This window comes from Struthio camelus, chromosome 25 (genome assembly GCF_040807025.1).
Source record: "Struthio camelus isolate bStrCam1 chromosome 25, bStrCam1.hap1, whole genome shotgun sequence".
NCBI classification, from domain to species: domain Eukaryota; kingdom Metazoa; phylum Chordata; class Aves; order Struthioniformes; family Struthionidae; genus Struthio; species Struthio camelus.
This window is the reverse complement of record NC_090966.1, coordinates 7,011,816-7,025,262: the sequence shown is the minus strand read 5'-3', so window position 1 is coordinate 7,025,262 and position 13,447 is coordinate 7,011,816. Positions and strand designations below refer to the sequence as shown.

General features: G+C 46.4%; 1 long non-coding RNA gene across 1 annotated transcript; it reads right to left on the bottom strand.

The window, feature by feature from the left end:
- Window positions 1-32: 32 nt before the first annotated feature.
- Window positions 33-11,956, bottom strand: LOC138062204 (uncharacterized). Its single transcript, XR_011136297.1, has 4 exons — window positions 11,719-11,956; window positions 9,513-9,612; window positions 2,688-2,730; window positions 33-2,033 (listed from the first exon to the last, which is right to left on the bottom strand). It is a non-coding gene; the product is annotated as an uncharacterized lncRNA (long non-coding RNA).
- Between the last annotated feature and the right edge of the window lie 1,491 nt (window positions 11,957-13,447).

Sequence of the window (13,447 nt, the reverse complement as noted above, 5' to 3'; positions counted from 1 at the left end):
TGTCATATCAGTATTGCCCTGCAGAAAAAGCATATAAAACTTCCTAATTGAAAAAAAAAATCTTTTTTTACCTTATCCATTGATGAATTATACAGTAAACAGGTCATCAATGAATTTAAAATAGTGGTATTTTTCTTAATTCTAACCCTTAACCTAATTGCTTTAATGTTGCTCCAGTAACAGATATACCTGATGGCTTCCTATCAATGTTTACATGGAAAATATTTGTACTGTAACACTTTATTGTTCACTTTTCATTAAAAAAAATCAGTAATGAAAATATATTATCGTGTAAATTGTTCACAGCAGGAGGCATTGACCACAATTCTCGTGGCTAGAACATCTTACATATAAAGGAATAGTAGAAATCACCATGCTAGTTCAGACAAGCTCTGCAACTCAAACAGGCCAGTGTAACATGATTAACATACACAGAACACGTCTTCTTGACCTCCATGGTTGATTTATGCCTCAAAGCACAGGGATGGTCAACATCCTTTATAAAGGATATGCTGGGTCCCTTCCAGAGCTCCACAAAATCCTTTGCTTTGGTGAAAAACACAAGAATGAGAAGCAGCTTCTGTGATTTCATACTTAGAAAGATACATTTTCACCTAAATCGCATGAGACTAAACCATCTTGCCACTTTCTTCTGGGCTGCTAGAATAAACCAAGGCCTCTTGTTTGTCTGTAACAAAGGCAGGCCACGAGCCATGTACTGAGCACCTTGGAATCAAAGAGAAAAGAACCTCAGGCAAAAGTAGAAGACATGGCAAACATGCAGCTTCATGTTCGAGTGCCAAAGCAATAAGGATCATTTCTGCTTTCACTAGTGTGTATCAGTCATGGTTTCTCCCTAGAGAGAAAGTATTAGGCTAGTTGCCGCATCCGGCCGGAGGTTCAAGCAGTGACATGGAGCATCTCAAGACCACGGCACCACAATGCTACTCAAGAAAATAAAAGTCTAAAACCAAAACTCCTTGAATAAACATTAGGTCTCACTTACCACAACTAGGTCAGAAGGCTCAACTGCACTAAAGTCCAAGAAGCTCATTTGTGCATTAGATGCAGCCTCCTGAAGTAGGAGCCCTGAGCTCCAGCACACAAAATACAAAACAGAACTTTGGCTTTGCAGAAAGCTGCCATACTCATTTAACAAGTTGCCTGTGCTTCTCAGAACCAAGTGCAAACTAAACTTTTAAACAGGAAAATTCCTGAATTGTAAGAAGCACAGGTTCCAACATACAACTCTGATTCAAACTGGTATAGTCCAGGTCACCAAGCAACCACCACCTTAGAAGGCACTGTAAATATCCCAGCTAAACCATGCAGAATCTGTTACTGAAAACAGGTGCATTTCCAGGATGGATTTAATTCAATTTAATCTCTCTCACTGGCAAGACAGAGGAAGAGAAATTTCTTTTTACAGTTCACTGGGGGACTGGGACCAATTTCAGTTTTAAATCTTTAAAAAGTCAACTAAAAAAGTCCAGTCCTTGTTACAGAAAGGGGCCACTGCTCTGCAATAAACCACACCAAAAGCAAGAGAGAGAGCTATCACCTAGTCACAGCCATCTGGACTCCAGGCTGTTCCTGCAATCCCTTCTCCAAGTCACTTTGAGAACTAGTAGAAACCTCTTCATTGCTCAGAAGCATTGGACTCCTCATTCCTCCAGGTAAAGGATCACTGCCAAACATTTCTCCCTTCCTTTCAGGTTTTTTCCTTGTGCATATGTGCTTGTTATAAATGTGTATTAAGTTGCAGTTTAAAAGCTCTAGACACCAAATGGATTGGGAGGGGGAGGTAAACTGGAAATAGGCCTCACTAAATGCAGTTGCTCCCATTCAGCCAGCGCAGGCACTGGCTTGTCCTCTCCCTTCTCATGCTGCCCCAGACACTGCTTCCCGCCAGGTCATTTGCAGGGCTGGTGAATCCACTGATTAAGATAGCGGTGAAGGGGAAGCTTCTCCAGGCACGGCTGTGGTTTCTGATGTGCCACCTGGGCAGCTGTGAGAAGGAAGTCCTTGTCACCCTAAGAAAGAATGAGCTGGAGTTAAGTGAGGCAAACAAACCCTAAAAATAATGCACGTGGGTGATGAGGAAGGGTGGTGGCACTCTGCAACCATCAGAATAGCTGACAGTGAGCTATGGTTTCCTCTCCCCATATCTTCTTTTATATGGAAAAATAACCTAGTCTCCTTTTCTCAGGGTGGAGGTGAGAGATCTCGAGGCAACACTTGCTCCATGGCCAGCGATCTCCCTCCCCAGCTTGTCAGCTGAGCCACCTTACCCAGGTGGCCACCTCCCACAGGGGAATTAATCTCCTCCAAAATGACAAGTGATGGGTTTTTGTCACAGCATTTTCTACACCAGGGGATTTCTTCCCCTCCAGCTCAGCCACCCTAGGATGGTTCTGGGGAAATGTAAATCAGCCCAGGCAGCAGCAATCCTACCAGCACAAGCAGCTGCATGACCTCAAAGTGAATAAATCAAGGGACCTGATCAGATTGAAAAGCAAAGACTTTTCATGGGTTAGGGTAAGGCAAGACCAGCTCAGGTCCTACTCCTGGCACAAAAGACAGGATAAGAACATGCAACTGACATATAGGGAAAAATAACTAGATAATCTAGCAGCACCATGCTGCATTTAATGATAACAGTACAAACCACTACCGGGCCATCTTACCTTCACTACAGCTCCTGATACGATGAGAGTTTGCTCTGGAGGGCTGAAAAACAGAGCAGAATAACGAATAATCATCTGGTTTAGAATGTGAGTGACTACAGAAACAGAAGACACATAAAGGATGGGAAACTTAACAGGGTTGTGGTGAGTTCTTAGACACACTTCCCAAAATTATCATTTATTCCTTGTGGAGATCTCTATTGACAGCACAATGCACAGTACAAGAACGTAGGAATGAGAAAGGTGGAAGATGAAGATTTCTGACTAGAGAAAAAAAACATTAGCTAGCGATATCTGCTCACTACCAAGCCTTTTCCCTCTTGAATGCCCTTTGTGCTGGCATGAACTTCCAGACTGGCACTGAGCCATTCTACTCAAAGGAGATACGGCCAAGGTAGCTTCAGCTTTTGCATGCTTCCACAATGTTTTAAGTGGTGGTACTGCAAAGGGCAGAAGCAGCTCAATCTGATGCAATGGTCAAAACTTTGGACTTTAGTGAAGGTGGGTTCTGTCCCTAGCTCTGCTACTCAGTGACTCAAGTCAATCTTCCACCTCTCTCTCAAGTACCAAAACAGAGATAAAAAGTTACTTTGCATACGTAGTAATGGCAGTATCTAGCTATTACTATATCCAGGAACCTTCCTGCCTTCTTGCTGAAATAGAAAAAAAAAAAAAGAGAAGTAGATCTAATGTATTTTACAGATACGGCAAGTCTCCAAGGTGCACAATTCTGAGTAGCAGGTTAACTTATTTTCAAGCTGAACAGAAAGTCATTTTACTTTCATCTTTCAATAAGACCCCCATTCTTCCCAGAGCTAAGATTATTAGCCAAGAAGGGAGTCAAATCTTTTTGATGTTAAACAAAAACCTGTCACTGCTGCAACTTGTTACAAACGCTTAATTCAGGTCTGGACAAGTAAGGAGACTTTCAGTTCACCTTTACTACATGCATGGCAGATGCACAGCCAATCTAGGTATGATCTCATATTTGTCATTGCTAAACCCATGCAAATCTGCAGTTTGCAGGAACTGAAACTCTGACTTCCCTTCTTGCTGCTTTGTTTTTTAATTCAATTGTCTAAAATAGGATAGTGAGCAGCTATTTACTTTCCTTTCTTTGCTGACAAGCACTGCTGAACAAAACCCTAATTTTTATGAGTGATCATACGTTTGACTGGGAAATTCCTGCAAACTGAAGGCAGATTCTAATGTTTAGAATTTGCTACATGAGAGGAAAAGTCTAAATCACTTCCAGTGCAACACACAGTCCAATGAGCCATCCGGGAGTTAACGTCTGCATATGCCATCCTTCATAAAAATGAGAGCTTCTCCCATTGATTCTACTTCATTCCTCTTTTACTGTATTACTCCTCTTTTATACCTTGGTATAAAATTCAAAATGAAGCCAACAGGAACCTTCACAAATAGTCACTGCATTACCTTGGAGTTTTTTTGTATTATGCAACAGAAGAGAGAAGAGGTAAAACCCCAAGGAATATATGCATGCAACCAGGTGAATTTCGGGAAAGGGAAAGGGAAAAAAAAAAAAAAAAAGAAAGGAGGGAAAGAAAAGCAGCCACTTAATATGTTTTTTCCCCCCAGGTGATGAGTTTTATTAGCCTTGAAACAAAAGCAGGAGTATTTCATATAAGTGTTTGCAAAGGCCTGAAGAATCCCAAAACTGCTGCAGAAGCCCCATGCAGTAACAGGACCATGACAAATACATTTACTCCTTCCGTAGTCTTTCAGGATGGTATCTCCAAGAGATACCAGTGCTTTTGCACGTTTTACATGGCCAACAAAGGAAACCCATTTCCTACCTAACCTGGAAGTGAAGGCACCGAGTTGGACACCCAAGAAACCTATGTTTGTCCCTGATAACATTGCTTTCTTCCACAGATCCTGATCCAGCAGGCCTTCCTGTTGCTCAGAAAGGCAATGTAGGCATTCCAGTTTTCCAATTTTAATCATAGGAAAAGTAAAGATTCCCCTCCGCCCCCCTACTACCCCACCGAAAATGGTGATGGATATGCATAAAGGTCTCCCCCCGCCCCGTGTTCTCTCCCATTTATTTATGGGACTAGCACAGCTAGTCTATGCAACTGTGTAGACTTCTATAGCATATCCACCACTCTGCATCTTATTATCAGGTAATCACTCATCTAAATGCAAACATTTAGGAGGAACGAGGTGCGAATGTACAGTTGTTCATGTCTGCATATGTCCTGCTGTAGAGCTGGTTTCAGACTCCGGGGGCTACTGCAGCAAAATTCAACACACCACTAAATCTCACCACCAGGGCTGCACAAATAAAAGCTTATGTTTTTAGGGAAGAGTTGGCCGATTCCTGTGAAGATAAGGTGTTTCTTCTAACTTTCAGCCACATCAAGCATTGAGAAAGAATCTCTACCCTTGTGCCAGGGTGGGGAAGGGGAAAGGGAAAAACAGTCTCTTTCTGGATGACTAACATAGCCAGCAGCAATTGCCACTCCGCTGCTCAGCCCTTTTCTTCAACTGGGAGTTGTATAAGACTCCTTTGAAGAGGTTAACACGCTCAGAGAGTCAGTTTTCTTCTGTGTTCTCAAAGGGTCACAGGTAGCTACAACGCTCAAACTTCAGGACCCAACCACATGCAGAGGGTAATAGTTACTGAAAGTCACAAAGACATGGCTTCCACCAGTTTTTAGATGGGATTGCAGCAGACCTGGCAAAAAAAAAAAAAAAAAAAAAAGATTCCTCAGATTCCTTACAAGATTCATCAAAATGTCTTTACTCCCAGCAGCTTCTGGCACGACTCCACACCCATCTACCCCTCAAGCGCCAATGCTGCCTGAACAGCTTAACAAACAGCTGGGAGGAGCACAGAGTCAGAAATTAGACTGGATGTTTTGAAGCATGCTGCAGATAAACAACAGAAGAGGTCTCAAAGCCCTCAAAAAGCGATGCTTGAAACAGTGTCAGAGCCTGCCTCCTCAGCAGAGTATCCTGTTTGGGGCATTATGTGTGCTGCAGCCATTAGATGTATACCCATCACACTGACTCTCCCTACATTTGAGGAGGTGGGGCTCGACTCATCAGCCCTGCAGCCGTGCTGGCACATCTCTCACACAGGGCACCTTCTCCGTCCGCAAGGCTGCCACCACCACTCCTGCTGAAGGGGACAGGGAGATGATGCACTCACGAGACATCAGCTCTGCAGAAGTGCTGCCCCCTCCCTGGGGAGTTAGGGCTTCTGGTACATGCCCACTCCAGAGACCTGCTCCTAAACTACTGCAGGAAAGCAAGTAGGGCATTGCAATTTGGCCTGCATCAACATAGCCTGTTGTTCCTGTTCCCCAGCCCTCGGACTGACACTTGGGAGAGCAACATCTCCCTGGACAGGATTCTTTCTTCCACAGCACGGCTGTCTAGGCAGCCTGTTAGAAGCAATTTAAAGCCAGCCATGTCTCAGATGCATCGCACAAAAGTAACAGCACATACTCCCTCCAGCCACACAAAACACGTTTTGTAGGGAGAGGTGCACGGGAAGAAGTGAAAGCAGAAGGGAGAGACCAGATGTGTTCGAGACACCCTGTTTCTGACAACTGGCCATGCCTTGCAGGACCTGTAATGGCATTCTGAGAACGGAGGGAGGTATCTCCTTGCCAAGGAGTAATAATGATCTTAAGCTTGGAAATTAATTCTCTTTATAATCAATCATACAAAAGGAGTCTCTCCTCACAAGGCTTGCAGACATGCATCAGGTTTGTTTTAGGCACATGGCCTAAACCACGTTCTGAAATAAAGCTCCAGTGACCAGCAACCAAGATGAAAATAATTCCTTCTCCTTCCTGCAAGGGGAAGCTGTATGAAAATAAAAAAGTACAGATTATATGGACAGACAGGTAACAGAAGGCACTCTCACAACAACATGCTCCACGCACCGGTGACCTCCTCCAGGCCCTAGAATAACACCTATAAAGATATGAAGCAAGGGATAGCGGGACTCCAAGTGACCCACAGCATATATAGAACAAGTCCATGTTCCCGTTCAGCTGCGGTCATACCTGCATCTCATATAGCACTAATAATCAACATGGAGTTGAGATAGACAGCTCTGATTTTTAGGGGTGCCTGGACATTAGCTCCTCCACATCCTTCCCTCTAAGCAGCTCCCCCGTCCTCTTGCTTTCAGTAACGCAGGAGACGAAAAGGCATGCTCTTCATGCTTCTTCTTCATGGAAGAAGATTTCCAAACAAATTTCTGAGCTCTCTATTAAGGCCTGGGTAAATCAGCAAGCAAACAGGACCAACAATAGCCGTCTCTTTGAGAGATGCTGACACCATGTGGGAAATGCTAAGAAATGCTCCATCCACAGACAGTCCCCCTCTGCTCCCAAGGCAGCCAGGGGACTCTAGGTGAACACTCAGAAAAATGCATCTCATCAACAAAAGATGGGGGTTCAAAAAGTATCAGCTAAATCACATTAGAGTCACCTGTAGGCAATCAAGCTAAAAGTTGAGTCATTTTAGTTTGGTTTAATTTAAATATACTGGAAATTATTTCAAAACAGCTTTGTTTCAGTTTATTTTACCTCTACATCAGAGTGCCCATACCCTTCCCATGTACTTTCAATAATCCACTTCAAATACTAAATCTGATCATCTTTCTCACACCTTTTCATAAAAAGGAGACCTTCTGTGCATCATCTTTGCTTAACTGTGTATCCAAATGTCCTAAACAACTTTGAAAAACATAAATGGTCATTTTCAGTCACGTCTTACCACTGCAGAACCCGCAGGAAACTGCACTGTAGCTGCTTAAGAGCTTATTGGCATTGGCTGCAGTTTTCAGCTCAAAGCAGTCCTTTCCCAAACGAGAGTTTTGATTTTTCAGGCAACTGCAGAAAGAAGGTTTTGACTTCAAAGAGTGAGTATCACAAACTGAAGTTCCTGTTTTTAAAGTGAGCGTTATAAAAGCAAGTTTTTCCTCATGAGGCCCCATTCTGATTTTTAATCGCTCCCTCATCAAACCCGTGGAGAGCTCAACTTCTTTTCCAGTACCATGCGTTAGCTCCAGAACCTGTATTTCAACAGCAGCCCTTTGAAAACAGGGTATTTTGAACATAACTGCAATTTTTCATTCTACAAAAATCCCACAGTGAGCCAAATTCCTCAAGCCCTGCACTGCTTTCCTGTTCACTACGAAAGCAAGCCTCTGCCTCCAAGCTCTTACAGATGAGCCAGGAAGAAAAACCTGCCATTTAAACCAAGACTCCATTTGATGACTCAAAGAACTAGATTTTTTTAAGCAGGTGAGAACAAACTTAAGGTACAAACACACTCATGTTTTAAGACAAAAGCAAACCCTTAGCCAGCAGAGGTTAGAAAAGAAATTTCTACGGGCAAACAGTTTGTGTTAACCGCTAGGGAGCTTCTAGCTTCCCTAAAACCCCCACCATATTAACAAATTGTTGGCGTTGTGTTACAGAGCAATTCCTATGTTTCTCAGCAAAAATCCACATGAAAACTTACAGAATTAGAGTATTTTTCAGCTGGTGAGGAAACATGCTTTTTTCATCTGCTAGTGACCAAACCTCTTAGATGCCATTCACATGAAGATCGCAATTCTATGCTTTTTCAAGATGCACAAGGTTTAATTTAACTTGGTATGCTATTTGTTTAATGGAGACCAAGACTGGGGCAATTGCTACTTTCAATTTCCTCTATCCGGCAAGTTTCCAATGCTCCCTCCCGGAAGAGGCCTTGCCATGTGCCATCCCTTCTATCCATGGAGGGGCTTCACCATTCAAGAAACCAGAACAGCGCTTCGTGGGGCTCTAAAAACATAACTGGCAGCAGAATCTACTGCCTCTATTTCCCCTTCAAACATGTTCATTGCCAACTGAAACCTCCCTGACTCCACGTGGGTTGGCCCTGGTAATACCTCTTTCCCCTGTTTGCATAAAAAAAAGAAGTCCTTTCTTTGTGGCTTTCTGCAGAAGTTAAACGAACAAAAACAAAGATTGCTCCACCTATGCAGATAGCTTTTACCTGAAAGAGATACAGCCCACACTCCACCCACCAAAAGCTTAGAAAAAATATACATGTATAGTAATATAAAATCTGTTATCAAGAAAAGTTTCCCCACACCCCCCTACAAAAACACTTCAATATTTTGTTCTACAAGATGCTGCCAAGCCGCTTCTTCCCATGCAAACCAGAGTGTGTGTGCACAACAGATAAGGAATCAGACATCCCTTTTCAGCCTTAAAGATGTTTTGCTAAACAATTTCCAAAGACCACTAAGAACTAGGATACATGCAAGCTGGAAGGAATTGCTGCCATTTTTCTAAAGGATGTCTAAGGAGACCAAAAAACAAACAAACAAAAAAATAAATGCAGCGATAGAGTAGCTTGTTTCTGCACCAGGCTGTTGCTACAGTAGGAAAGAGTAGCTCACAGTAACTGAGCAAGCGCTATCCTTTGAGGGTTATGTTAGATCTGCCAGTAGAGAAGCCAAGGTCACATTTTGAGATGAGTCCTACCACTACTCAGGAAATGTGGGATCCTATCACTGATGTCAGTAAAATATCTAGGTGCAGACATAGGCACTACAAGGCAAACTATTAAGACAATAGGACTTTTATGCATTGGCAGCAGGGAGTGGTGTAACTCCATTTGCCTTTACTGTACTCTTCTTCCAGCTGTAGAGACACTTTGACCTGCTCCCATAGTTTTCATTTTAGTAAAGGTGACCATTCACACCATACCTGACATTCCCGACCTTGTGAGCAAACACAGTGATGCTGAAGGACTCAAGCAAAAGGTCACTCAACCTCTTACCTGCCATACTCCCATCCTCTGGAGTCTTTGCTCTTCTCCTGGGTGAAGTGCTCTCCACTGCTGTGGTGCTTCTAAACAATGCACATCCCACCAGCTTTCACTGCAAAGTCAGCATTTAAAAGCGTTGGTTCAAGGTTTGACAGGCTTTGGACAGTAGCACAAAGCCAGTCTATACCCGAGCTTTTATTAACACATCCCTGATATAGCACTTCAGTTTCCCAGTCCTTTGGCGCTTTTCTAAGCACATCCATTGCTGACTCTGCAAGTAAAGACTGCCCAATATTGAAAGTACTTACTTTCAATAAGTGTATCAGTGTATCAAAGGGCATGCAGAAACTTCCAAAATACCAATTCCAGCTTTAACTTTTTAAACACTTATTCCATGCTGTTGCTCTGTTCTTGTGACTCAGTTCCCTGAGCAGAGGGCTTGGTGTGGAATGGCTTTGTGAACCAATTCTTCCCCATTTCAAGGAGTCCTGATTGCTTCTTCACTACAGACTCCAAGAAACAGAAGCCTGAGAGATGATGAATACCTCAGCACAAAGACAAGACTGGGACTTGTGAGATCTGGTTCCAATCTCAGCTTGCCTACACACTCCCTGCAGGATCCTAGACCAAACACCAAGGAACAGCAGGTCTCAATTCCCATGCTATAAAATGGAGCCATTAACACTTAATTTCTCTCATCCATTGTCTGCCTAGATTGTAAACTCAGTGGGAAAGAGACTATGTGTTTGTATAGAGTCGAGCATGAGAGCGCCTCCAAACATAAATGAAATACAGAATAATAAAAATAATTTTAAAACCCCAGTAGGCAGTTGTGGAAGTAGCAGAAGAGAAACACATGCTTGCCTTCTAATGACAAAAATAAACACCCTACAGGCAGTCGGGAGACTGCTGTGCTACATGGTAGCAAGGCTTCTCATTGCTTTTCTGGGAAGAGCTTGCAAATCCACAGCTCCAAGGATGCCATGCCAAATACCACTAGGCAGGTTGAGATCCCATTAATACCTGATCAACATCGTCCTCTTCTTACATTCTCACCATAGCATCTCACGCGATTAGTGGGTGAAGCTCACTAGACTCAGTGTAACCCTTCCAAGTGACATATTACACTTTCAGTACTGCAAGAACAGCAAATTTCAATCCCATTTCCAACAAAAGGCAGAATGAAAGAAAACCCAGCTATGCAACTTAACACCATTTCTGCTGTGGGAAGCAGCTGATGGATTTTGCCTGATTTAAGCCAGCAACGACCAGCCACAAAAACATGCCTAACCTTTCCAAGTCTGCAAATTTCACATGAGCTTGGCTTTGCCTTGGTAAAGTGAGTCAAGAACACTTTCCCCGCAGAGCCAAGGGGCTGCCAAGAGCCCAGCATTCAAGAGAGATTCAACAACAGGAGCACATGCGCACAGAAAGGATGTCAGTAGAGGAACACGTGTTAGGGAGCAAAGAGAGACAGATTAACCAGTGATACAAATGCTTTGAAAAACACCTCCACAAAAAGCATTTTTAAGATCTGAACACAAAACCCAGGAAAGCCAGCACTGACTTTAGCCTCCCACTGCCAATATCAGAACATTTAACAGTGATAAGCAGTCCAAGGGTTGCACTTATGAGAAGAATGTGAATTGCTATTGTTGTTAGCTCTCCAGCCACCCTTTCAATGTCAGGGTCCCCCCATACAGCGCAAGACAGCATATCTCAAAGACCTTGCAAGCTGGGTAGCCAAAACAAGCAGCATAGAGGGGAAGGGGGAGCACCATCTGGGGCTGCAGAAGCTCACAGAGGACATCTGAGGGAAAGCTAGGGATCAGATCCAGATCTCCCAGACCCAGGGCAGGGCATGGGTCACCAGAGCACCCACTCCTGTGTCCTGCCCAGAGCAGGGCTGCCACCACACACCCAGCACCAGGCAAGCCTGACCCCAGACCTGCTACAGGCCCAGCCCCACAACCTCCAGCACCACCCTAGACCCAGCCCCAGGGCCCCCACAGCCCCAGGGCCCCAAAGACAGAGGCCTCAAAGAGGCCCCCCAACCCTAGGCCCAAAGCCCCCACAGCCTTCACACAATCCTCCCCCCCAACCCCAGAGCCTCCACAGCCCTGACCCCAAAGCCCCCAGACCCAAAACGGCCACAGCCTGGAGCCAAAAGCCCCCCCCCCCCCCCAAGCCGCCGCCGGCAGCCCTGTAGGCAGCTCACCACAAACAGCCAACACCCCCCTCACGCCCACGGCGCCGCTCCCGCCTTCACACCCCCACCCGGGGGGGGGCACGTGCGCGCATGCGCAGCACCGCAGGCGTTGCACCACCGTGTGCGCGCGGGAGGGGCACGTGACCGCACCTGCGCGCGGGCAGGAACACGCGCACGTGCAACCACGCGCGCCCCACGTGCCTCCCCCTTCCCACGTGCCCACCTCTCCCCTCCCCACCCTCTCCGCGCGCAGGCGCAGGCGCCCTCCACCGCCGGCCGCCAGGCCACGTGACCGGGCCTGACCATTCCCCCCTCCCCCGCAGGGCGGGAGGCGCCCGGGAGGCCGCGCTCGCCTTTCTCACTGTGGAAGGGAGGGGGGCGGGAAGCTCGGGCACCCCCGCGGCGTTGGAACACTCCGCGGGGAGGGGCGGGGCGGGGGCTATAAAGGGCGGGGTCCGGGCGGCGCTGAGGGACGTGTGGCGTTGGGGGCGGGTGGGGTGTGGGTGGTGCTGCCCCTGCTTTCCACAGGCCGAGGCAGGGCGACAAACGTGGGCGGGGGCCCTGGCCCTGCCCCTGCTCTCCCTCAGTGCTGCCTGAGCAGGCCCAGGCCCTGCTGCCAGGGCCCAGTCAGCACCCGCCATGGCAGCCCCGGCCCCTCACAGGGCCTTGGTGCTGCAGCGGTGCTGTGAGAGCAGCCCGTGGGGCACCAGGGCTCTCTGGGGACCCTGCAGACCCTTTTAGCGCCCGGGATCGTGGTGCCTCAGGGCTGGGGGTGGCCCGGTGCCAGCCTGTGCTGCCCCCTCTTCTCCGCCGTGGGGTGCTGGGCTTTGGATGCGCCCTAACAAGGCCCCACGCCAGTTACGACCAGTTTTGTAGGCCTCAGGTTGCCTCAAGGGAAGGAAACAACTAGAAACGGGCTGAAAGGAGCGTTATTAAAGCAAAGGGGATAGGCAGAGGGAACGTGCTGCCCAGGCTGGGGCTGGAGAGGCCCTCTGCGCAGGGAAGGGGGTCAGTGTTGACTCCTGTCCGACCGAACTGAGGCGGTGGGGGCTGTCCTCCTCCGAGCTTGTCCTCTGCGATGTGCCAGATAACACGGTATTGGATTTGTAGTAATGTAATTGTGTCAGGTCATAGCGATCAGTCCTTTAGTAGGCAGGGCTGCCAAAGAGGATTTATTCTACCACGTCTTTATTATCGCTTGCTGAGCAAGCAGAGGAGATACTGTCTTTTTCTGACCACTAACGTACTATGACCTGGCAGGTTAAAGGGAAACTAAGTTGGCCTTTAACAGTGCTGAGGGAAGCAGCAGCAGGAAGAGTTGGGCCTGCGTGTTTGTACTGCAGTTGCACCTACAATGCAGTAGGCCTTGTACGTTCAGGGCTTTTCTGTGCACAGCACAAATGCAAAGCTCTAATAAATGTGAAGGACACCGCTGTCTTAGAACTACAGCGTGTGGACCTCCTTCCTACCTAGCAAATACTTGAAAGAGAAGTCAAAAAAAAGCTTTTTCTGAATGGCTCTTCCATTCAGAAATCCAAACTGGATTGAGCTGTGTATATAGAGGTGCAACCAGTGGGCCAGGAACAAAGCAGGCTGTCATCCTGCACAACGATTAGCCTTCTCACCTACTTGGTAATCTCAAGGGTAGCGGAGAAAGTGTCCCTCCTTTTTGCCTCCAGAGCATCAGCATCTGTGCTTGATGGAGGTGGGTTAGCCACATATTCATTAGCCACATGTG